The sequence below is a fragment of the Ictalurus punctatus genome, chromosome 1 (genome assembly GCF_001660625.3).
Source record: "Ictalurus punctatus breed USDA103 chromosome 1, Coco_2.0, whole genome shotgun sequence".
Taxonomy (NCBI): domain Eukaryota; kingdom Metazoa; phylum Chordata; class Actinopteri; order Siluriformes; family Ictaluridae; genus Ictalurus; species Ictalurus punctatus.
Genome location: NC_030416.2, coordinates 34022908 through 34050502, shown reverse-complemented (window position 1 = coordinate 34050502; position 27595 = coordinate 34022908).

The following is a 27595-nucleotide window of genomic DNA, read 5'->3' as shown; positions in this document are numbered from 1 at the left end:
GAAGCTCTGTGCACAGATTAGCACAGTGAGGAGAAAGAAAAGAGGAGTGGGAAAAAAAAAAAAAAACCCTAACAGTCTCCACCGAGAGCTTGATGGAGCTCATCTGTCGCCGTGAAAGGAACATGACGCAATGGATGTTTATTTCATTTGTCAAGCTGCCCACGTTATGTGTGTGTTGGCTTCTGTTGCAAGTGAAGTGAAAGGACTGGCAGTTTAATTCCCAGTGGCACGGGTAAGCAAGATTTCCATTATTATGTGCTGCACCGTGGATGCATATTAATAAGTATCAATACGTCCATTAGAAATATTCCTGATGATTCCATTGTATCCTGATAACATTGTGACTACAGACATTTACACTTGTGAGCATATCTGTATCTGGTTAGTCCAGCTGAAGTCTGATTTCTGCCTCACACATTAATATGCAAGTCACTCGATCAGGTCTTGAGTGAATCTAGATATACAAGCGGAGCAAGTGTGATCGTTTTTCGTCTTAACACTGTTCTCTATCGTGAGTACTCACTCCTGAATAATTTACCACTTTTCAATGCCCTCTAAAGCTCTCAGAAAGACAAACTGGTCGTCGTGTAAACTTATTTGTCTTCCTTTCGTGTCTTAGCAATGTTTATATGTCAGTGAGGCCTGGTGCTGCCTTACCCTTGTATCGACATTTACTGAGGCACAGCTCATGAGATATTAAATGAGAAGAGTTAGTTACACACTATAAAATGCTGGGTTATTTTTCTACCCAAACGTTGGGTTGAACCTTTTGGGTCATTTAATTGGGTTATTTTCTGTCTTGGGTAGTTTTGTGTAACCCAACCGTTGGGTTATTGGCTGGGTCATTTTCACTGACAGTTCAATGAATGAATCAATACACCCCTCCCCCACCACAACGCATCAACTCAGCTCCTTGGGTCAAATTAACTCAGCGTGGACTGTTTGAATTCGCCTCATGTGGAGGTAGGGGTTTTTAGAGGCGAGGAAACCAAATGACCACAGGTCAGTCAGTGTTCATCATTATTTCGCGTCAATGCTGCTGAAAATGCCTGAACGAGTCTGGGATATTTATGCAGGGAGCTCTCGAGAATGTATTCATTGGGTTACACTACTAGTGTCATGTGTTTATGTCGGCTGTGAAATATAGGCTGAGTTTATTCTATAATTCTCTGGGGCTGCGTCTTATCTGAGGCTCCGAGTTAGGGTTAGCTAGCTGGATGCTGTGACCAGTAGGGATCAGTGATACTAATCTAGACACTCATCTGAGTTAATAACATTACTTTAGCATACAGCTCGCGGTAATTAGCATTAGGAGGATGGGTTAGAGCTGTATTTCTTCAAGTATTCAGTGAATGTTAGTGCTGGGGAACAGGTGCAGACAGTCAGAGGCTAACGGAACTTAGCTAGCTCCGTAATGTCAAGGCCAAAAGTTCTTCACAAGGCTAACGTGACAGAAAGAGAGGATGGGGTTAGAGTAGGTTGTAATGCTTTCCACTATCTCTGTAATGTTGGTTAAATTAATCAGATTGAGCAAAAAAAAAATTGTGAGGTGCTAAAAGCAGGAAAAGAAATATTCACAAGTTAGCTAGATTTAGACACGCAGGTGTGTTAAAAATTAACACATGATTGAGTGAAGGTCTGTATCAATATATTTATCCATAAAGTCATTACTGAGCTAGAAAAAGCAAAAATGTCTGATAACAGTCCAGTTTACATGACATTAAATGCACCGCTATCTTCGTTAGCTTCAGATTACTTGTTTGTAACTCCCACTGGATCATAAATTGGTTACTCAGAATTTTTTTATTTTTTTAAAAATGTTTTAAACGTCTCCTTTGATCAAAATCTGACATTTTTGTCTTAAATATTTGAGTCATTTACTTCAAAGTCTCTATATAAACACCACTTTAGCAGCTCTAGCAATACATTTCCGAACACCTTCTTGTGTATAAATAAAGGAGATACCACGGTGACGTATTTGTTTACAATGTGGTATATTTGACATTTTCAAAGGGTAAAAATAACCCTGAAAATGTGAACCCATTTATGAAATAAAATTAACACCAGCGTTTTTGTAAAAATGAAACCATCCTTTGGGTTGAAAAACAACCCATTTGTTGGGTTAAAATTAACAACATAAGTTGATGGGTTAGTTTAGCCCAAAATGTGTTCTGTCCTATATTTACCCAGCCGTTTGGCTTAAAATAACCCAATTTGAGTTGTTTTTAATTCAGAGTTTTTTCAAGTGTATGAGAGGTTTTTTTTTTTTTTTTTCTATCCTCACGAGGCTGTCCATTAGTGTCATTTAAATGCTGATAAATGACAGCAAAGAAAAAGTCAAACTAAACTTCAGTTAACAGCCATAAACATGCTGTTCAATTCTTAAACTGCACTCGTTTGGCTGACCCAGGGGCCTTGGTAGCTCAGTGGTTAAGATGTCGGACTACTGATCGGGAGTTCAAATCCCAGCACTGCCAAGGTACCACTATTGGTCCCTTGAGCAAGGCCCTTAAACATAACTGCTCAGTTGTGTACTGCAAATGAGATAAATGTGAGTCACTTTGGATAAGGCGTCTTCCAAATGCCATAAATGTAAATGACCCGGCTGAAACTGCTGAAATCCAAGTGCGCAGTATGGAAGCTTGTGTGCACCAACAGAGGCCTTATAGAGAGTTCTATGAGTGTCCTTTCTGGGAAGGAGGATGGGATGTGATGTCTACAGCAGTGTCTGGGAGGTTCTTCCAGGCTGACCTGAAATGTGAACCACCATGAGAGCAAAACTAGAGTAAAACATAGAGTCCAAAACTAGATAAGTGGGATTGGATAGTGATGTGCAACCCGTGGCTCTGAAAGTGCTCTTTCACACTGCACTGATCAGGATGGAAGAGTGCAAGAGTTTTATTTAAATATTATTTCATTTTAAAAAGATAACAAAACATCTGTGACTTCATGTCCAAGAGTGGCCAGAATCCCCTGAGAGGTGGGATTAAAAAGAAAGCCCCATGCAAACCTTCACATTTCATGCAAAATGATATCCAAGTGTTAACTGTCCATTAAAGCAAAATAAAAATACTTTCCTTGTATTTTATTTTATTTTATTTTATTGCAGTTGAGTAATCTAGTGTGAAATATTTTCAAAACAATGTACAGTAAGCCTGATTTCTTAACTGCCTGCCTTAATCTTTTTCTTACCACCAAACCACCAAGACTAATTGACATCCCCATAGAGGTGACACAGCTGTGCATGTATTAGTTGAATAGTCCATGCAACACTTATTATATAGTCTATAAAATGTCGTATCTGTTTTTTCTTCATATATGAGCGTAGATCAGGCTGCTACGTGTTCACTGATTCATTGAACTACATTAAAAGCAATTATAAGGGACTTCACGTAGATCGTACAAAGATTAACAAGGCCACCATGTTTGATAATGATATTTTCCAATCGTTTTGTTCTTACCGTTTGAAAACGGGTTTTTAAAAAAAAAAAAAAAAAAAAAAAACCATGTTCGTCGCATTCTGTCTCACCATCACTTAAGAATGCGCACGGTAGTTTAGACATGAACTGCTGAATATCCAAATCTGCCTCTGAATTTCTCTATTTCACATCTGCAGGTAGCAGTGCAGCTTTCCTGCTTTCAGCTACGACCCTGAAATCAGTCTTCCCATCAGAACTGACCCAGAGAGATAAGCTGTATCCCATTCAGCAATCAGGACCAGCTCACATAAACACTTAGACATGATGACAGGCTATGGCAGCTATTTCCATAATCATCCACTGCAGAGAACACTGAGCTCATCTTGTAAAACCAGAAGAGACAGCTCTTCTTATTCACACAGTCTGGCATCTCACTATGCCATAGAACATTAAAAGGGCTGCATTCAGAGGCAGAAACTTAAAAGTTGCGCTGATATTTATACAGGGAAAATTACTCATGTTCAGTGACGGGTTACGCGGCTGTGTGAGGACATTTTGCTATGCTTCACATTCAGATTATTAAAACTAATTACTCTCATTATTTTGTCAGCTTAGAAAATAGCACTTGATCCAGCACATACTATTATTTGCTTTGTTTTATTTTTTGTTTTTTTTTCTTAAGTATCATTCTCCAAGAGATAATTATGTGCACAATTTAATGAAGCAACATGATAATACACCAAGGTCATCTGTCTTCAATTTAATAAGATAATGTCAGTGCTTTTGGTAATGTGATGTGCTCTCCTAAAGAAAACACACCCATGGTATGAAGGATGAGATTACAGAGCATTCCTATTTGTTTTTATCATTATAATTATTCCTCTTTTTATGATGATTATTATTTACAGTATGTCATATTTACTGTATATATTTAATATTGGCCTCAAATTACATTATATATATATATATACATATATATATATATATATATATATATATATATATATATATATATATATATATATATATATATATATATATATATATATATATTCACAGCCCAAAACATACATTTCCATAAGCAGTGGAGCTGGCCTTACATAAGAAATGTAATAAAGAACAATCGGCTTAAAGTATCCACGTAACTGTCCGTACACCGCTTAAGTCTTTAGTTATGTCTGAGGCCAAAATATCCATGTGTCCATGAACATGGCCCTGAGTGACTGTGCATTCTTGCAAAGTTTAATACAAACCTAGTTGGCTTAAATACTCAAATAAGTCTGGAAAACCTTGATTAGCTGGAGTGTGTGATTAATGACTCGACTCTTTAGACGTCTGCATATTTACTGATGGATCTTTCAACATTTATCTTGCAGACCAGCTTTTATACATTTTGCTCAGGAACTGCGTTTTAACATCAGACTAAGATTTATCTCTCAAAAGTATGTCAAAATCGTCTTTTGAGCAATAAAAAAAAAAGCCGATGGGGGCACGGTAGCTTAGCGGTTAGCATGTTTGACTCGCATCCGCAGGGTTGAGGGTTTGTTTCCTGCCTCCGGTCTGTGTGCATGGAGCTTGCATGTGCTTCTGGGATTTGCTCTGGTCTATATTTCATATTACGTTACACATAACTTTAATACTTATGATCATTAGAAAGCGATTACTCTCCAGCTTTCTACATGTTCAAATAGCATCACCCATACACACTGTTCCCCCGCAGGTCTGATCTTGTATTAACACCGTCTACGTTATATACTTCTCTCTTTATTCCTTAAAAAGGACACGGGAGACACGAGTGTGTTTAACCAGGTGCTCAGCTGACTTTTTATTATTATTTATCAGAATAACACTACACACTCTATCGACGGGGTTTCCGTAAGTATAGCGTAACATAGCTAGGGCGTAAGGGAACACAATAAGATAAATTCTCATTTCGTAAATACACAACAATCTACATAAAAAGGAAATGGTGCTCTAGAACTGAACAGCAAGTGACATATAGTTGAACCTCATTCAAAACTCTCACAGCTACAAGTAAGTGACACCTAGATAAAAACTTAGGAACAGTGAGATCCAAGAATAATCGTACTATCTCACCACCCCTGTGGATACCAGAGTGCTTTTGGATAATTGGATTAGTTAGTGCTCCGGGGTTATTTAAAAGAAGCCTTGAATTATAAATGATAAGTTATAGCCTTGTTTCTCCACTTGCAGAAGAATTGGACACCAACCATGCCTTGGGTGATTGACTGTAATTCAATTGGGAAATTTTGTGTTTTCAACCCAGGCATTTTGTAAAACGAGAACGAAGGCTAGCTAAGCCTGAGGTAACGCATTCTCCTGAGTTCCACAGTGGTATCTAGATTTGATAGAGTTCAGCTACAATTAAAGGGGCACTGTATTTGGTAAGATGCCACACCTAGAGGTGGCGTGGCATGAAAAATGCATGGTATGATTACAACTTGAGACATGCAGCATAAGTGCAAGCTTTGAATTATTTGGTTGCAGAAGCATATTTTAATGAATTTGTTAAGAGGGTCACTCAGCCTTACAACATTATCAAATGTAGATTTACCAAAAAAGAAAAAAAAAAAAAAAAAAGTCAAGATTTGAATGCTAAAACCATTAAATTCTCAATAACAAAATTTAAATGCAACTAGTGTAAATTGTTAGAAGTGAAATATACAGTAATACTTTGGAATATCACACATTTGTATTTATTTGTTTTCAAGTAAGCTTCTTGAAATGTAAACGTATTTTATTAACTTAACGTGTTTAACTTAACGTATTGTCATACATTAAGGTTGTATCCTTCACGTGTCATGTCTGTCTAACCTGTTCCCATTTCCCCCTTGATTAAGCTATGTATTTAAACACCTCGTATGTCTTTGTTCACCTCATAGTATTCAGTGTTTCATCACCATGAGCGTTACAGAGCCTATGTTTCCGTTCTTGATCTCATTCGGTTTCTTGTTTAATGTGTTTGACTCAGGGGATTTTCCCCAGTGGCTTTTCATGGACAATCTGGCTCCATTTCATGGCACTGGAAGCTCACTGAATGGATTCTTCCTCCAGTGGCAGTTTTATTTAGACAGCCTTGTTGAATCCAAGCCTGAAGAGAAGGAGTGGCTGGGGTTCATGTTATCCGGGTTCTCATCCAGTGGGCAAAGTTTCTAGTTGCCACGGGAACTATGGGCTCAAGTTCGTCTGCCTCATGAGGGTGATCTACAGTAACGCAGACTTCAAGTTCAACCTAGAAAATATTTTGGGGAAGGCCAGCCTGATGGCCGAGCACACTCGCTCATCCACTATCTTCTATGAGGTGAGGAAGGCTGGAGTCAAGGAGAAAGTGAAGTCTCCTCCAGAGCTCCATCCTGAGTCCAACATAGCGGCCTCGCCTCCAGAGCTCCAGCCTGAGGTCAACATGGCCGCCACAACCCCAGAGCTCCAGCCTGAGGTCGATGTGGTGGCCTTGACCACAGCCCAGCTCTGTCCAGAAGCCAACAGTGCAGCCTCCACAGCCCAGCTCCATCCGGAGGCTGACAGTGCGGCCTACACAGCAAAGCTCCAGTCTGAGGCTGACAGGGCGGAGTCCTCAGCAGGGCCCTTGCTTGAGACCAATGAGGGAGTCTCTCCTGATGTGAGGGTTAAGGTTAGGGTTACCCTGCCCCATTTATATAATACACACACACACACACACACACACACACATATATATATACACACACAGAGTATCTCACAAAAGTGAGTACACCCCTCACATTTTTGTTGTAGCAAAGTCATTTCTTCAGTGTTGCAAATGAAAAGATATAATCAAATATTTACAAAAATGTGAGGGGTGTACTCACTTTTGTGTGTGTGTATATATATATATATATATATATATATATATATATATATATATATATGCTATGAATTCAATGGTGCTTCATTGTCTAAATTTCATGCTATATTAATGATATATCACATTCACAATTTGAGATGTATGTCTCTTAGTTGCTTGCTTAATAAAGCTACCCTGTTCTAGCACATTCTAAATGTAACGTTAAAAAAAAATGTGTTTTATTAACAGTATGTTTATCATTTTTGCCTTAACCTCGTGTTGTTACTTGCTACATATATAACATATAAAAATACAAAGCTAATTATTGTTAAACACATTGTTAGCATTTTTATGTATAAGATTATGAGCCAGTCATTGATAATCATTATTTTGTGTTTATATGCTTTTATGTTTTGTACAGGTATAGTCCTCCCAAATCTGAATGCTATTTTTTATCAGTTCTGTAACCGTGATCATTAGATGTGGCAGCCAATGTGCTAGGAAATCATTTGTCCTCCACACAGGAGGATAAGTACCAGTTTAATTACCTCTTATTCAATCTGACCAATGAGTTCCTTAATTAGATAAACTGAAGAAATGGATTCATTAGTTTTGTGTTTGCTGATATGTTAAACAGCAGATGAGCATCATTTATATCCACACCCCGAAGTGCAACATGAACCACATCCAGAAAGGCCGTTATCAAAGCCTGACCTCGAACTGACACATCTGTTCATTTTATATATTGGATATAAACAAAGGAATGATGAACTGTGCATCACTCTCACTGCTGGAAATCACTATGAACTCGGATTCACAGCTAGAGAGCAAGAGTGCTAAAAATGTACTGTTGATTAATAATGTCTCTTTTTACTACTTTACCTTCTCAGGATATGAGGTTATCAGAGGGCACCTTCCAGACTTCCAGATGAAGGTCCGCATGGAAGCATTTGGTATTTAGAGAAGTTTTTTTTTTATTATTATTCTTTTAGATATTTTAGAGAACCACTCTAAAATGTAAGTTTATACCAAAGCAATGTTGAAATTTGAATTCTTGATTTGCATTTTTAGAAGGAGCCTCCAATGTCTAGCTGCTGTAATCTAAGTGAAACCAGGAACTACTGATAAACTTATAAATAATAAATAAATAAATACTGTACTGTAAATAATTAATAAATAAATACTGCACTGTTATAGGAAAATAATCGACTTTGGGGTGGTAACAGTAACTATTTCTTCATGTCAAGTTGTATCACATCAGTTCATCGTTGATTATTTTCCTATATTATTTCCTCCTCATACTGTATTTTACTTTTTTAGCGAAGCTTACTACAAACAAAATAAGTTTTTTAAAAATAATTTTGTTAAGGTCTCGTAATTGACTTGGCCAGTCTAGCACCTTCCACTTTTTCCCACTGATGAAGCTGGTAGTGTGTTTGAGTCTTTGTCTTGCCACATGATAAAGTTCCTTCGAATTAATTTGAATGCATTTTTTTGTAAATTGGCAGAAAAAAAATGTCCCTGTAAACTTGTGAATTCATTCTGCTGCTACCTTCATGAGTTACATCATCAATAAAGATCCGTGAGAATGTTCCAGAAACAGCTATGCAAGCCCAAGCCATGACACTACCATGTTTAACAGATGAGTATGAATGTTCCAATATTTTTGCTCACCTTCAAATTGTGCGGTCTGATAGAACATGTGTTGTGTTCTATGTTGTTTAACACATCCAGAGTGTACTGGAGTACCCTGTACTTATAAATACCAGATCTACAACAAAAAAAATAAATGAATTGGCCTTGTCATTCCAAAAGTGGAGGGGACTGTACTTCGAACATGTCTAAATATACTTGAAAGAAATACAATAGATGGCAAGTAAATTACTGCCATTTAATTAGCTTTAGTGACCATCCTTGACTTTAATCCCAAATGAAAGTTTTTAACAAATATTTTGTAAGTGTAGGCGATTTTAAATCTCCGTTATGGAATTGCATATTAACTTTTAATGTCTTGTTTCTCAGTGTGCTGTATAAATAAAGGTCCAGGGTGAAAACAAAACAGAAATATTTCACTGTGGAACATCAGAGAAGTGTTTAACCTGTCCTCTCTACCTCTCTACTTTTCATTAGAGCATTCAGATGTCCTCTGAATTACCACACTCAGCATTCTCGCGTCTCAATGGCCCTTCATTCTGTGCCTTGGCATGACATGCAGAGCACTTTGTGGCTTACGTGTGCATAATTCTGCATACAAATAAAGGTCGAAACTCATAACCACTGACTATAAAAACAAACAAAAAAAAAACCCAAAGAAATCTCCTCCTCAGGAACTCCTACTCATGAACTCGGGACGGTCTCCTCAACCCCGAGTTCAGCAAGGGACGTCAAATCAGCATGGCTACTCACAACATCAACAGTAAACAACGTAACACTTAGTGCCTTTAAATGAGTTGTAATGGATATACAAGTATACAAATGGTCAAAAATGGCGTTATTTTGGGGTTCGACATCCCGCTTCCGAGATAAGTCAAATTCAGCATTAGAGCTAGTTAGATTTTGTAACTGATTTACTTTAAATCACACAAAGTAGTCTTTCAAGACTCCCAGGTAAAGTCACAAGTGTATAGCTAGTGTATTAATATCATTATTAAAGTACTGAACTTAGTAACACACTGCATTTTTTTCTGTCTTATTAACTTCTCGAGAAAGTGAGGGAACGGCTCTTTACATCTGCTAAACATGAGATATAATAGGAACTAACTTATCGGATGTTCAACGACAATTAAATGTGTCTGTAAACGGATAACACGTATGACGTGTTGTTCTTTAATTATTATAACTTGTAATGGTCGGCAAATTGCTGAGGTATAAAAGGAATAAAGCGCTTCAGCATGTATTCAGCGTTATGTGCTGCTACAGGAACATGATTAACGTCAGGGTGGTAACAGTAGCTCCACCCTCATTCTTTAGTATTTTCCTACTCCAGCATGTCCTCAAGTGTTTTATTCCTTACGTATAATGCAGAGTCATCGGGGATTGAGGCAGTGTCTCAGAACTGACGTCTTCATAGAACCTGTATCGCTTCATCTTTTCTTTGTTAGATTTTTCAGAGGTTGTCTGAAGATAAACATTGTAAACACATCCTCATGGACGGATCAATTCCCGCCATAGATCTCATGTGACTGGCGGCTATTAATATAACCTGATTCATGGTGTATCTCGCAGTCTCGAGGGCAGCGACGGGGTTTCTTTTTTTTCTTCTATTTTTTTTTTCTTTTCATTCAGCCTATTTATGTGTGCCGTTATTTCAGAGAGTCAGCTAAAAACAGCCATCCGAAGGAGGAAGATGAATTGTGGGTGTTTTTTTTTTTTTTTTTTTACTTTTTTTTTCATGCTCTAATCTATGTAGCTGAGTGTGCTGCACATGAGTGGGTTTTATTTTACTTTTAGAGGAGAAGTACCTAAAAGTGTAGACAATTTGAGGTTAATCATGGAGAGCCAATTCCTGTAATGTTGTTTTAAAGAGCTCGCTCGGTAAGAAAGACAGAAATGCAGAATTTCCTCTGTGGTCCCCAGTGTGGTCAGGATACTTGCATTTATTTATTTATTTATTTATTTATTTATTTATTTATTGTGGTCATTGCAATTCCTGAAAACGCTGACTTATATTTTGAGAGCTTTCATCATTCAAAATGTATATCTAAATCAGGCATTTTCACCCTACACTACATAAATGTGGGAGAATATTTATTCCCCCCTCAGCAAATTGCACATCCCAGTGGTTATTAAAGGCTCTTCTGAAAAATATAAAAACCAATTGAATTCACTATAAATTGAATTTTGCCGGCTTGTAGGCCTCTTTCAGATCTTGAATAGGAAAAAATAATAATAATAAGCGCAAGATAGGAAGACATTTTTTGCTGACAGAAAAAAAAAAAAATTATTACATTGAACTCTTCAGATGCGTATAGCGAATATAAAGAGTGAAACGGTCGTTTGAATAATTATAAGAACTGAAGGATAAACTCAGACCTGACCTTTCAGTTTCTAGCACTTTTAGCTGCAGTTGTGAGACAAAAAAAAAGAGACCCTTTGTAATTATCCTTATATGTCAATAACTTGATCTGATTTTCCTTCCAATTAATAAGGCCAGCTTATTAACATAACAACAAAAAGCAAGGACATTGATGGAAAAAAGAAGATTAGAGAAATTAGACTTTGCTGATCTAATCAGTTCATGCTTGGGTTTTAAGGAAAAGAAAAGGACATCTCAAGCTGACTCTAAATCATTCAAATGAATAATAATCTGGCATTTTGTTACTATTTCCACTCAGTGAGCTGAAAAAACAAACAAACAAACAAACAAACAAACAAACAAAAAACTCTGGATGGAAACACCAGATGCGAATAAAATCTCCAAAATGCACGTAGAAAAAAATGTGCGCTCAATCGAGGCAGATAATTCTTCTATTTGATAAGAAGACATGTGCATAAGCTACAATGGACTCATATTTCCTGAATAAATTCCTCCATGCGCATCAAAAAAGTCATGTGACTTTGCCTTAACAAATCGTGTGATTGGATACTCGGCTCACGGAAGTGAAAATGGTGGAGAACGAGACCCGACAGTTTCTCCCAAAGTGATGATTTAATTCTCTTGAACACCTGGGTTGGAAAAGGTGCTTTATTTGCAAATGTTTTATGCGATATTCCAATTTTTCGCATAAGTTAAATTTGCAACTTGGATGGAAACATAGCTAATTTGGTGAAATCAAGTGATTAATTAATTAAGTGACAGCTTGCAATATTCAATAATTTAATGTTGCAGGGTTTTTTTTATTATTATTATTTTATTTGATCTCATCCCCCACTATAATATGTTCTAATCACTGTTTAGCTTTATCTATAACACATTTTGCCCATCCCATTGTACCTTGAAATAAACATTTAAAAGAATAAAATGTTTTTTTTTGAAGTATTTTAATGTGTGAATTTAACTCCATTTCATGCTTGGAGACTTCCTTTTTTACAAGTTGTCCATTACAGATTATATTAGTTCATTCACGGAACCCTGTTATCTCGAACACATTCACCACTATAAAATATTCAGAATATTGTACAAGTCACACCTTCAACGGGAAATTGCATCATCTAAATTTCCTGAAGCTCATGGGAAGATGCTTTTCTCTCATTTTCCCCCTCTTTATTTTAAATGAAATTGTGATACTAACATATGTTCTCCCCGTGCTGCGGGGGTTTCCTCCGGGTACTCCGGTTTCCTCCCCCAGTCCAAAGACATGCATGGTAGGCTGATTGGCGTGTCTAAAGTGTCCGTAGTGTATGAATGGGTGTGTGAGTGTGTATGTGATTGTGCCCTGCGATGGACTGGCACCCTGTCCAGCATGTACCCCACCTTGTGCCCGATTCTCCCTGGGATAGACTCCAGTTTCCCCCGTGACCCTGAAAAGGCTAAGCGCTATAGAAGATGGATGGATGGATGGAAATCTTAACTCTTTTGCTTACTTAAAAGGAAAATGTTCAGATTTAACTCATTTTTAAGAGCAAAACTGAGATTGTTGCATACGATGAGTTAATACATTTACTGAAGGATTAAATGCATGCTTTATTTATTTTCATTATTGAAAAATTCTAAAGTTTGATGGATTCTTGTTCACTTTGTTGATACCCTTTATACTTACACCCCACAATACCTAGCGTCTTATATGCAAAGTGTAGCTGCCGTTTGAAATTCAGCCATAGAAAGTGCATGACGCTGATGTTTTTTTTTGTTTTGTTTTGTTTTGTTTTTGTTTTTTGCATAAGCACTTTTCCTAATAAAATTTGCAATTGAACATCCTTGTATTCTCAATAAACAATAAAGTATTGCGATCCCCGACTGTTTTCGGGTAAGTATACTGCCATTGAAGATTTGCTTCACTGTGTTTTCACTAAGGAGTGTTTGGCTGTATGCGCTGCCATTAAAATAAACTTGCTGTATCTCATATTCAGTGTTTACCCTTTGAGGAAAATGTGTGGTGCACTCAACCATATTTTAACATCAAATGAGATATGCAGGATTTCGTTTTTTTTTTTTTTAAAAGAACTTTTCATGCTTATCTCCATTCACCACAAGTAACCTTCAGAGAAACTCCTCCTACTCTGACATGTAGAGTTATGTGATGTAAAACCGACATAGGCACAGCATTGAGATAATCTCAGCCCTTTACTGCATTGTGTTGCCATAAGGCAGCAATTTATTTATCTCCAAGTTTTTGATTTTTTTTTTAAAAATAATAATACAAAACTACAATTTTCCTATGTAACTGGAAAAAAGGGGATTTAACTTTGACATAACAATCTACCCCCCTTCAAAATAAATAAATAAATAAATAGATAGATAGATAAATAAATAAATAAAAGTAATACAAATCCATAAAAACATCCATCCATCCATCTTCTATACCGCTTATCTTTCCTTCAGGGTCACGGGGAACCTGGAGTCTATCCCAGGGAGCATGGGGCACAAGGCAGGGTACACCCTGGACAGGGTGCCAATCCATCGCAGGGCACAATCATACACCCATTTGTACACTTTGGACATGCCAATCAGCCTACCATGCATGTCTTTGGACTGGGGGAGGAAACCAGAGTACCCGGAGGAAACCCCCACAGTACAGGGGAACATGCAAACTCCACACACACAGGGCCACAGTGGGAATTAAACCCCCAACCCTGGAGGTGTGAGGCAAACATGCTAACCACTAAGCCACCATGCACCTTGCTGTAAAAACTTTAAAAAAAAAAAAAATATGTAAATGTAATAATTCATGCAGTAACATGTTAAGTTTGTTACCAAGATGTACTGCACCCCTCAATAGAAACGCTCTACATACTGTATATAATTCAGATTTCAACTCGCATTCTCACATTGAGATTGTTAAATAGTGGCTTGGAAAGAACAAAAATGGCCTCGAAAATAGCAAATGACACAACGAACAAAGAATGTAAACCTCTCTTCTCATCCTACTTAAAAACCAAACATCAGAATGGGAAAAATGTGATACTCGTGACTTTGACTGTTGTATGGTTGTTGGTCTCAGATGGGCTGTTTTGAATATTGCAGAATGTGCTGATCTACTCGGATTTTTATGCAAAACAGTCTCTAGAGTTTATACGGAATGGTGCAAAAAAACATCCAGTTCTGCAGACAGAAACATCTTGTTCATGAGAGAGGTCAGAGGAAAATGGGTAAAGTGGTATGAGCTGACGTGAGCTTGGATAAGCACTCCGTACAACTGGGGTGAGCAGAAAAGCGTCTCATAATGCACAACGCATTGAATCATGAGGCACAGAACAGGAAACGACCACATCGGATTTCACTCTTGACATAGTGGGATAGTGAGCACAAGATCACTAAAACTGGACAAAAGAAGATTGGAAAAGAATTGCTTGGTGCATTATGTGTGCCGTTCTGGGTTTAAGAGCACTGAACAGATGTAGGAAGTGGCATTGCATTACACCTCTCTCTCTCTCTCTCTCTCACACATACCTATATCTGCATAAATATGACTTAAAACATCATCTGATTTTCACACAAGTCCTAAAAGATGATAAAGAGATCCCAATTAAACAAACGAGGCAAAAATATTATACTTGGTCATTTATTTATTGAGGAAAAGGATTCAACATTTACATATCTGTGAGTGGCAAAAGTATGTGAACCTCTAAGATTAGCAGTTTAATTTGAAGGTGTAATTAGAGTCAGGTGTTTTCAACCAAAGGGATGACAATCAGGTGTGAGTGAGCGCCCTGTTTTATTTAAAGAACAGGGATCTATCAGAGTCTGATCTTCACAACACATGTTTGTGGAAGTGTATCATGGCATGAACAAAGGAGATTTCTGAGGACCTCAGAAAGAGTTGTTGAAGCTTGTCACGCTGGAAAAGGTTACAAAACTTTCTCTAAAGAGTTTAGACTCCACCAATCTACAGTCGGACAGATTGTATACAAATGGAAGAATTCAAGACCATTATTACTCTCACCTGGAGCAGGAGCAAGATGTGTAATAGTCCACGAGGTCACAAAGGAGCCAGGGTTATTTCTAAGCAACTAAAGGCCTCTGTCACACTGGCTAATGGTAATGTTCATGAGTCCACCATCGGGAGAACAGTGAACAACGATAGTGTGCATGGCAGGGGTGCAAGGAGAAAGTCCCTGCTCTCCAAAAAGAACATTGCCCATCTGCAGTTTGCTAAAGATCACGTGGACAAGCCAGAAGGCTGTTGGAAAAATGTTTTGTGGATAGATGAGACCAAAATAGATTTTTTTGGTTTAAATGAGAAGCGTTATGATTGGAGAAAGGACAACACTGCATTCCAGCATAAGAACCTTATCCCATCTGTGAAACATGGTGATGGTAGTATCGTGGTTTGGGCCCGTTGTACTGCATCTGGGCCAGGACGACTTGCCATCATTGATGGAACAATGAATTCTGAATTATACCAGCGGATTCTACAGGAAAATGCCAGAGCATCTGTCCGTGATCTGAATCTCAAGAGAAAGTGGGTCATGCAGCAAGACCACAACCCTAAACACAAGTCATTCTACCAAAGAATGGTTAAAGAAGAATAAAGTTAATGTTTTAGAATGGTAAATTCAAAGACCTTAATCCAGTAGAAATGTTGTGGAAGAACCTGAAGCAAGCAGTTCATGTGAGGAAACCCACCAACATCCCAGAGTTGAAGCTGTTCTGTACTGAGGAACGGGATAAAATTCCTCCAAGCCGATGTGCAGGACTGATCAACAGTTACCCCAAATGTTTAGTTCCAGTTATTGCTGCACAAGCGGGTCACACCACATACTGACAGCAAAGCTTCATATACTTTTGCCACGCACAGATATGTAATATTGGATCATTTTCCTCAATAAATAAATGGCCAAGTATAATATTTTTGTTGCATTTGTTTAATTGGGTTTTGGGTCCCCCTTCATATGTGACTGCTTACACTATTTATATTGCGAAACAACCCTGATTCTCTGTGAGTTCTTATACTGAGGTGGTCTAATCAGTTCAAGTGTATGTCTGACCTGCCTAAATATATGATTGAACTGGGGAGAAATGTATGCACAGACACAATCTCATTTCCAGTCACTGTGGGTTAAAAGAAAGTTGCCTTAACCCTCCAATTATTTTGAAAAAAAAAGTTACATTCATTATGCTCTGACTTCCACAGTTTAAATACAGACAAAAACAGCAAAGAACGGCTTGAAACAGTAAACTTTTATTATGGCTCGTCTGAGACCACAAAAAGAAGAAATATTTGCATATAAGTTCATGACACTAAATCAGGAAAAGTCAAAGAATTTCAAAGAGAAAATGAGAGCTTAACCAGTGTTTCAGACACCTCAAGTGTGGAAACTGGTCAAATTGACCCACACCATAATAGGAGGGTTAAAAAAAAAAAAAAAAAAAACCTCACCACTTATGAGTTTTTGGTCAATTCAGATTGGAGAAAAATTCCATCTATTCTTTCTACCTTAGCAAACCCTGATGACCCTTTCCTTCACATCTCTGAAGGACAAAATTAATGAATTCTGATTTGGTATGCATTTCTCTCCTCTCTCCAGCTCTAGACAATAGGCTTTGAGGCTCATAAAAAGTCTTTTGCATGCTTTATAAGAAAAGGAAATAAGGAAGTGAGCAAGCGGATGAGATGTGAAATCAAAAGGCTGCGGTGGTAAATATCAGGTGAGTAATTAGGTCTCTGCTGTGATGCTTTTTCACTGTTGCGGAAAATAAATGGCAAGGATATGAGCCAGATATCTAGGAAATAAATCTTAATTTGGCTTCTGGAGGAAAATCCAGAGTGCTTGAGTTTATAATAACCTTCTTTACTGCATAGAAAGTGTCCAATTATCTCTAACCTTTCCATGTCTGGTTTTGACCTGCACGATTTTCAAATTCACACTGGAGTAAAAACAAGTAAACAAAAGCACCCCTGAGCTGACTTTATTTCAGTACACATTAATATGCGATATCTCAGACTAAACAGAGATGACCAATATTCCTCAAACTTTAATATATACCCAGGGCCGGTCAATCCATTAGGTGTCATAGGCAGCCGCCTAGGGCGTCACCATATTTGGGTGGCCGCCCCACCGCCTCCCCACCGGATCCAATTAACAGTACCGAGCCACATTTAACGTCCGTCATGTCTCTTATTACCTCAGAAGATATTGTTTGGTCAAATGTTTTTTGTTGTTTTTTTAGTTTATTTTTTTTTTAGTAAAATTAAAAAGTACATCATACTTATCAGTCATCACCGTTGGTGTGTCTGGGTGACTGTGAAGTGTAGGGGTGTCAGTGATGATGATTTAGGTTTTTTTACAGCATTATGAACGATAATGATCATGGCATAATTTTTGCCGATGACATATTACCGGCTGTAGCAATCAGGATTGTTAGCTGCAAAGTGAAGCGGCAAAAAACATTCTTTTAAAAGAAGAGGCAAAGCATGAAAAAAACAAACAAACAAAAGTCAGCTCATTATATGTTCTATATCATTTGTCATTTTTGTGATGTTAAATTATTTAGATAATGGATTTGCAATGAAGACCGGGATTGGTTGACTTCTGTCCAACTCTTAGTTTTTGCTTCCATAATAAGATGCTGTCATACAATATCTGAAAGTTTAACTAAAAAAATCAATATAATTAGGTAAATTTGTGTTTATATATTTTTTTTTGTGGTTATGCCTATCCACAGTGGCTATTTTGAAAAATTTGGTTTATTTTAATATTTTTATTATTGAATTACATCAAATTATTGAATTGAATTATTATTATTGAATTTATAATAATAATTACATTTATTTTAAAAAATTATCCTCATGTCAAACTGAATGGAATCTACTGAAATTCTTGTTTAACATGGTGAAAATATGAACGTAAATGCACTAGTCTGTATTTATAATTTCCTAATCGTACTTAAACCTCATTTGAATGTATCATCTTTTGTACAAATGTGGTACAAGCCTAATATGTTGGATTTTTGTTTGTTTTACATTTCTGACAGACATTATAACACACTCTAAATGTTTCTGCTAGCTTTGCTCTGCAAACAATGCTGTGCATTTGTTAAAGTACATTTAGCCAAATCAATTAGGTGTTGAATATTAGTTTAACAAATTGCTATGCCATCATGCATTCAAATTTCATTACGTAATAAATAAATCACCTGCTGCTGTGCTGTTAGAGACTTCTTACCACAGCAACTATAGAACCACAGGGATAATAAGGTATTAAAATGAGCACTTTCATATAAACCTGTGATTTGCCTTACAGCCAAAACCACTGTCAGAACTCCTGTTATAGAAAATTGATCACTGCACTCAGACCAATCCGAATCGAGAAATGAACAGCGCTGTGCTAGGAATGGTTATAAATAAAAGAATTGCACCAGGAACGTGTATGTATGCAGAAATATCAATACAGGATGCAGGATCCATGATAGACAACTATTTTATATTTTATTGATTCACTCTTATGTGTCAAAGAAAGACTTGTCTGCTAGTATAAGAAATCTGATGTGAGATTTGAGAATCGTGAACTCGAGGAACTGTGCCTGTGTGTGTATAAGGGAGACTATGAAAGAGAATACGAGCCGGAAAAGGAATTAATTACTGTTGTTGTTATTATTATTATTATTTTACATAGCAAGTGCACTTGTCAAGGCCATACGCTGTGTCTGTGATCTGACCTTGTCTCTGGGCTACTCCACCACGGACACAGTATAATTCGTATAAAATAAAATAAAAATAAAAAAGGTTTATGAATTTTTATGGATGGTAATTTTACCTATTCTAGCTAAGCCTGAAGTATTATTCAGAAGGATATCAGGTAATGAATGTTAGCCTGGTGTAATTTCTACAATATCCCTACTATGTTTTATGGTATTGCCTTGATGATAATAACAGAAGTATTGTATTTTCTGGTTAATTTTTGGCAATTAGCATTGAGTTTACACTTTTGGCCCTCTTTGGTTATGTCACTGCTAGGTACATTAAACTGCCTACAAAGGTCTGAATAAGCAATATGACTGAATTGCCATAGTTACCTTTTAATGCTTAACCATTAACCATATTCATGGCTAAAAATAAGACATCATATTATGGGATTATTTCTTGTTTTTCCATTTAATGTGATTTGTGCATCTGTCTTTGTTCCCTCATACTGATTTCTTCTGTTTTTGTGTATATCTCATACTAAATAGTTTTAGACCTTCAAATGAAATACAACGTAAAACAAAGGCAAAATGAGTAAATATTCAATACAGTAAAAAAAATTCAGATGAGCCTTAATGTTCTTCTGGGTTAGCAGTGGTTTTCGCCTCGCAAAACCACTGCTAGTTTTTCCCAGTGTCTTTCTGATAGTGAAGTCATGAACAGTGACCTTTATTGATGCAATAGAGGCCTGTAGTTCCATTGATGTTATCCTTGGCTCTTCTGTGACTTCCTGGATGAGTCATCCCTGTGCTCTTGGAAGAATCTTGGAAGGTCGGCCATTTCTGGGAAGGTACACTACTGTGCCGAGTTTTTCCATTTGGAGATAACGGCTCTCGCTGTGGTTCTTTGGAGTCCCAGAGCTTTTGAAATAGATTTGTAACCCTTCCCAGACTGATGTATTTCAATCACATTATTCCTCATCATTTCTGGAATTTCTTTCAACTTTAGCATAGTGTCTTACTGGGTAAGACCTTTTAACCAACTTCATGCTGTTGAAAAAGTTCTATGTAAGTGTTGATTTGATTGAACAGGGCCGGCTGCGTCTAGTCCAGCTGAACACCATTATGAATGTACTTTTGTATGAATGTACATAGATTTGGGGAATTAGTAACTATGGGGGCAAATACATTTTCACACAGCCCCAGTTGGTATTATAAATAACATTATCATTTAAAACTGTATTTTGTGTTTATTCAGTTTTGTTTTTTTGGTTTTTCCCCTATCTTAGCCTTGGGCATTATCTGCTGTATATTAGTGGTCACAACCCTGTTTCTGGAGCTCTACCTACCTGAAGACTTCAGCTTCAATCTAGTGCCAACCTGACCATTTAATCGTGTTTAATGTTAGATTTTGGTTTGAGATTAAACCTGCAGGAAGGTAGATCTCCAGGAAGAAGGTTGGTGACCACTGATCTATATGGTCTTGCAAGTGTCCCTTTGCATGCACACATGGGTATAAAAGCCTGCAGCACTAACTTATGTTTAGACTATCGAACAGTCAGGTTGTATTCATGCATGTAATAAACCATTTCTTTTTTATTATTACCTGCTCTTGGTCTCCTGTCTCTTCATTCTTCTTACATCTGATGAAAATGCTGTATTTTGTTGGTCATCCAGAAATATATACAGTGGGGGAAATAAGTATTAAATGCATCAACATTTTTTTTCAGTAAATATATTTCCAATGAGGTTATTAACAAAGTTTTCACCACACGTCAGTATTAACTCTAGAAAACTGCATGTATAAAGAATTCACAACACTAAAGTGCATAAATAAAGTTATGTGTAATAAGATGGAATGACACGCGAAAAAAGTATTGAACACGCTAAGAAAAGGCACTTCTCCCAGGCAAGGTAAGGCATTTGTAAGTCGCTTTGGATAAAAGCGTCTGCTAAATTAATAAATGTAAATGTAAGAAACCAGCTGAAATCCGTAAGTAATTATTCCTCCTATCTGTGCAAATTAATATCAGCTGGGTTAGAAAATTGATGGTCTATAAGAAGGCTTTTTGTTACCAAGGTGTCACACAAGAAACATCTCATGATGGGTAAAAGCAAAGAGCTCTCCCAAGACCTTCACAACATTATTGCTGTGAAACATATTGATGGAATCTGATACGGACGTATTTCAAAACTTCTGAATCCTCCAGGAAGCACCATTGGGGCCATTATCCGCAAGTGGAAGCAACATCACTCCGTCATCAACCGACCACGCAGAGGAACTCCTCGCAAGATTTCTGAGCAGGGAGTCAGAGGAACAATCAGAAGAGTAGCCCAAGAGCCAAGGACCACTCGGAAAGAGCTCCAGAAACACTTGGAGGCAGCAGGCGCCATCGTCACAGAGAAAACAATAGGCAATGCACTCCACTGCTCACGCTCACCCGCAAGATTCCATTACTAAAGAAAAGGCATGTCGAAGATCGTTTAAAGTTTGCTACAACTGATTTGGACAAGCCTATGAAACACTGGGAGAGTGTAGTCTGGTCAGACGAGAGCAGAATTGAACTGTTTGTCTGTCATACTACACACCATGTTTGGAGAAGAAATGGCACTGCACATCATCCTAAAAACTCTACACCAACAGTGAAGTCTGGAGGTGAAGCATCATGGTGTGGGGCTGTTTTTCATCACATGGTACTGGCAGACTTCATATAATTGAAGGAACGATGAATGGAGCCCTTTACCGGGAGATTCTTGAGAAGAATCTGCTGCCATCCACCAGGATGATGAAGATGAGACGTGGGTGGACTTCCAGCAGGACAACGATCCAAACATACAGCAAAGGAAACTCTCAAGAAAATAAATCAAGGTGTTAGAATGGCCCAGTCAATCACCTGACTCGAATCCAACTGAACAAGATTTAAAGACAGTATGTTTAGAAGAACTGGCCAAAATCACACCTGAATACTGCAGAACATTAATTTCTTCATACAGGAAGCGTCTTGAAGGCTTTTCCATTAAGTATTAAATACATCTCAGTTAGCGTGTTCAATACTTTTTCCCCGTGTCATTCCACTTTATTACACATAACTTTATTTATGGACTTAAACGTTTGGATTTCTTCATATTTCCAGATTTCTTGAGTTAATCCCAAAGTCTGGTCAAAATTTCATGTGAATAACCTCATTGGAAATATATTTACTGAAAAAAAATATTGTTCAATATATGTTCAATACTTATTTGCCTCACTGTACAACAATTTTTTAATGTGCTTCACTTGATCACTTTTGATTAGCACCACAGTCTCTTCAGAGAAAAAAAAAATACATACTACTCTGTCCATTCATATTTAAATGTTCCCTTTTGTCATCAACTTTGCAAGTCATGTCATCACTAATCAGACCAGAGAGGGTGAATGAAATAACAAACCACTGAATGTCTGTGGAAACTATTTCCTTTCTTGATGAGCTCTCTTCATGGCCACAACACACTAGTCACGTGTTCATGTTTAGAAAACCATGGGTTGTTTTTTTTTGTTTTTTTTGGTTTGTTTTTTGTACTTTTGTACAGTTGATCCACTCAAGTTTCTTTCTGAGTCCACATCTTGAATGAGGTCCACCAGTTTACACACTCCTGCTATAAACTGTAATCGAAGCAACGTTTTTTTATTAGGTGAGTCATTTCAATGCCATGACCTTACATACTGTATTATAATTGAAGTTTACTCATGAAGATCCATATTACTAAGCCTTCAGCATCAAAGTAAGCTAAATTGCCATTAAAAAACAGTTGAACCCTCAAGGTAAAGGTTGGAAAACTAAAGCAAAGCGTTAATGTTCCCTTAACTAACATTACTGATTAACATTAACAAATAATGACCCATAATATGACATTAGTGATTGTAACAGAGTAAGTAAATCGCATTACAACAGTTGATTGTCCTATAAAAGCACATCCGAAAATGTTTTAGTCCTCTTACACAACGACAATTTTGCAAGTCATGGAATGTTTTATTGATTAAACAAAAGCATGCTGTACTTCTTATCTTTTTATAGTTACATTCAGCGGTGTGGAACATCCATGAGCAATTGACAAATAGCTGAAACTGAAGAATCCTTACATAAATGTTAATTAAACATCTCCATACAGAAAACATCCCCCAAAAAAAATGGTTTCACATGATTTTTAAAATCTGTTTATTATAAAGTCTTGGATTATGTAGATCATCTGCCAGAGAAGTCCCTGTGAATGTTTTGTTACTAATAATATATTATATAATATCTTACTATAGAAATAATATAGTTAAGCAAGAGCATTAATATAAACCTGCCATTTGCATTCTTAGAGCTGCTGTTAGAGAAAACGAATCAACACCTTCTCTCCAGTCAGAATCAAGAATTAAACATCGCCGTGGTATAACATGCATTATTTAACATTTTTTGTTACTTTTGCTAACGCGGGAACATCTGTGAAAGATTCACACTCACCCCACAGTTGCTGTAATTGCATGCATGGTCTTAGTGTAACTACATTACTCTGAATAATGCATCTGCAATACAGTTCATCTTCCTTAATTGAGGATCTCAATTACGGAAAGTTTAACAATGCCTGCACAATAGCAATCTGTTAGCGCTGAGAAACAACAAGTTTATCATCGGCGTATGTTTCCTTGACAGCAATGAAAACCGGGTAAATTGCATTGTCTCGTCATGTCATCTTGATAGCTTTTGTGCTTTTGTGTTCAGGCCCCTTTTCGCTCTCTTTTTTTTTTTTATTCTCCCATTTCCTCGCCGAGATTAATTGCCTTTACGCTGCTGCCTGACACCAGCGTTTATGAGCGAGAGGAGCGGCGAGAACAGAATGTCAGTTTCTCAGATACCTGCATCTCTCTCATGGGCGCACACACATGCACAAACACACCCACACATTTTCTTTCATTTTCTCCTCAACACCTTTTGTTCTCTAGGTGAGTACATTAGACTCTAATCAATTACGAAACACTGATGCCCGCCTGTGCAAATGCTCCCACACTATCTGACCTGTCTTTTTTTTTTTTTTTTTTAATGCACTTCATCATTAAGTTCCTGCATCTGAAGATGTGAAGACAGACTAATCAATGACAAATACATTCACTAAATGAAATATCCTTATTCACTGAAGCGTCACTAACTGATGATGCGTCTGTAGACCTAATGGATCCAAATATGCGTAACACTGTGCTTACACACTGAATTATCAACCAGATCGTTGATACATGTGCATCACCCAATTAAGCTTTATTATTTTAGCCTGCAGAAAATCAGCACCGGACCAACTACGTGGGAGTGTTTTTATCAGAATCCGGATCGATTTATTGGGAATTGATTGCACTAGGAATTTGTTTTTGGGAGTGTGTTTTGGTGTACAGTAACACAGATGGACAAAGTATATGAACAATATAAATGGCACAAACACAAATTTAAATAGTAAAAATAATGCAGTACAACAGTGCAAATATGAGGAACACAAACAGTACAGATAATAAAATAGCGTAATAATACAATAATAAAAAAATTTATACAAAAATAGCAGCAACAACAACAACAAAAAAAAAAACAATTAAGTGAAATTGCAAAATTATGTGAATTATGTGGTCTTTTTTTTTCCCTCAATCCAATTCTGCACTTCAGAACACATTACAAAATGACAAAAAAGGATATATAGTGTAACAGCAGTATTTAATCTATTTATTTTACAAATGATTTTATTCAAAGGCAAAATATGGTAGTAATAAAACGTATATACAAAGGTGGGTCGAATAGAAAGCGTGACACAAAATAAGGGCAACATTAAATTAAACATTTTTCTGTCAACTATTTGCGAAATAAAAAAGAACTAAAGGTTTTCACCGGACTCACCCTATTACATACGGTACAGTATATAGAAAACCACTTGAACAATTCCTGCTCCTAACCCTAACCCTTACAGACAAAGAATGAACAAAGAGAAGTTGTGATGAATAACAGCACATTCTGGAGATATAGAGAACATCGATTATTTCTGTATCTTATTCAAACATCAGGCACAGACTGGTCATTGGGAAGTTCAGGAATTTTCCTGGTGGGCTGGCCTTGTGAGGGCCGCTCTTTTCTTCCCAACCCCAGCATTATATAGCATATATACAGATATTCAATAGGTCATCTTAACTGCAGCGACACGACTGGGGCAATTCATAAAAGCAGGTAGCAGTTGCCATCACAACTGAAACTATCTAGCACTCAAGCAGTTAGTATCTAGCAATCATTGAAAATATCTAGCACTGGGACAGTTAGTATCTAGCAATCATTGAAAATATCTAGCACCGGGACAGTTGTTAGTATCTAGCACTGGGACAGTTAGTATCTCGCACTCATTGAAAGTATCTAGTACTCACTGAATGTATCTAGTACTCAGTCAGTTAGTATCTAGCACTCACTGAAAGTATCTAGTATTCTTTGAAAGTATCTAGTACTCAGTTCATATCCAGCACTCATTGAACGTATCTAGCACTCATTGAACGTATCTAGCACTCATTGAACGAATCTAGTATTCTTTGAAAGTATCTAGTACTCAGTCAGTTCATATCCAGCACTCATTGAACATATCTAGCACTCATTGAACGTATCTAGCACTCATTGAACGAATCTAGTACTCACTGAATGTATCTAGTACTCAGTCAGTTCATATCCAGCACTCACTGAACGAATCTAGCACTCATTGAAAGTATCTAGTACTCACTGAATGTATCTAGTACTCAGTCAGTTAGTATCTAGCACTCACTGAAAGTATGTAGTACTCAGTGAAAGTATCTAGTACTCAGTCAGTTAGTATCCAGCACTCATTGAAAATATCTAGCGCTCGGGCAGTTAGTATCTAGCACTCATTGAAAGTATCCAGCACTCGTTGAAAGTATCTAGTACTCAGTCAGTTCATATCCAGCACTCACTGAACGTATCTAGCACCCACTGAACGTATCTAGCACTCATTGAAAGTATCTGGTACTCACTGAATGTATCTAGTACTCAGTCAGTTAGTATCCAGCACTCATTGAAAATATCTAGCACTCGGGCAGTTAGTATCTAGCACTCACTGAAAGTATCCAGCACTCACTGAAAGTATCTAGCACTCGTTGCCGAACCATGTATAGAAAGAGGAAACCCACGGCCGGTAATGCAGAGAAGGTCTGCGAAAAAAAGAAAAAAGGCTTCGCTGGGTGATGCCACAAAGTGTGTTATTTATTAAAGTAGTCTGCAGGTGGTGATGAGGACAGTGGCGAAGAGGCAGAAACATCAAAGTGGAGTGAGCAGGGAGAAGGAGCTTTGTCATGCTTACATGCTATTTGCTGAGAACTAGCTTAATGAACTGTGAAGACCAAAATGTTTTCGGTAACCTTGGGGTTTCAATGCTTGTACTAGCGTCCCACAGTGCTGCAGGGTTGAGCATTTCCAAGTTGTAACTAGTCAGAAATTTATGCTAAATCTGTGTTTTAAAAAAATGGCCATCAGCGTTCGACTGTAACTGGGTAAAATAAACATGTCAATTTGATCATTTTCTTCTAGACTACTCCTCAGTTATTTTTCGCATTACAGCCTATACAACATATAATATTTCATAGCCAGCCCAGCAATTAAAAATGATTTGCTAAATACTTATTCTACAATCAAGAAAGGGAAAGGATGGAGGAGGAGGAGGAGGAGGAGGAGGAGGAGGTGATCGTTACATTAATTCAGCTTTGAATTTTTGTTTTCTGTACACACAAACATGGGGAGGAATACCTTTAGAAAAAAAAAATGATTAATCGTTTTATATATTAGCTTAACACAAACAATACAGATGAACAGATTGTTTTTTATTATTATTATTTTAAATAAATTTAATTAAATTTATATTATAAAATGATTTGTTGATAGAAAAAAAATGTTATGTCAGTTCGAATTTGGTGTATCTAATCGGGGCTGCTTGACAGCAAATTCCCGGCCTACTTTTTGTTGCCAGTCCTAAACACTAAAAGTGTGTTATATACATCGGGGTCCTAAAGTCTGAGACCACCATACGGGATTTTGTTTTTTATTTAAACATGCAAATAAACAGAAAGTTTGAGAATATTCTCATTATATTCATATAATACTTAATCTAATTAGTTTCTGCACTATTTCATCCATCCATCTTCTACCGCTTACTCCTTTTCAGGGTCACGGGAAACCTGGAGTCTATCCCAGGGAGCATGGGGCACGAGGCGGGGTACACCCTGGACAGGGTACCGATCCATCGCAGGGCACAATCACATACACACTCACACACCCATTCATACACTACAGACACTTTAGACACGCCAATCAGCCTACCATGGATGTCTTTAGACTGGGGGAGGAAACCGGAGTACCCGGAGGAAACCCCCGCAGCACGGGGAGAACATGCAAACTATGAAACTCATGTAAAAATTAAAAAGTTTCTACTTTTCACTCAGGTTGTTGTTGTTTTCAGTATCGTTTGAAAGGAAAACTTTGTATAAATATTAATTAAAATATACAGTACGGTCCAGAAGTCATATTCCACTGGGGTAAATGTATGTTGTCATAATTTTTAATAAAACTAAGAAAATTCCAACCATCC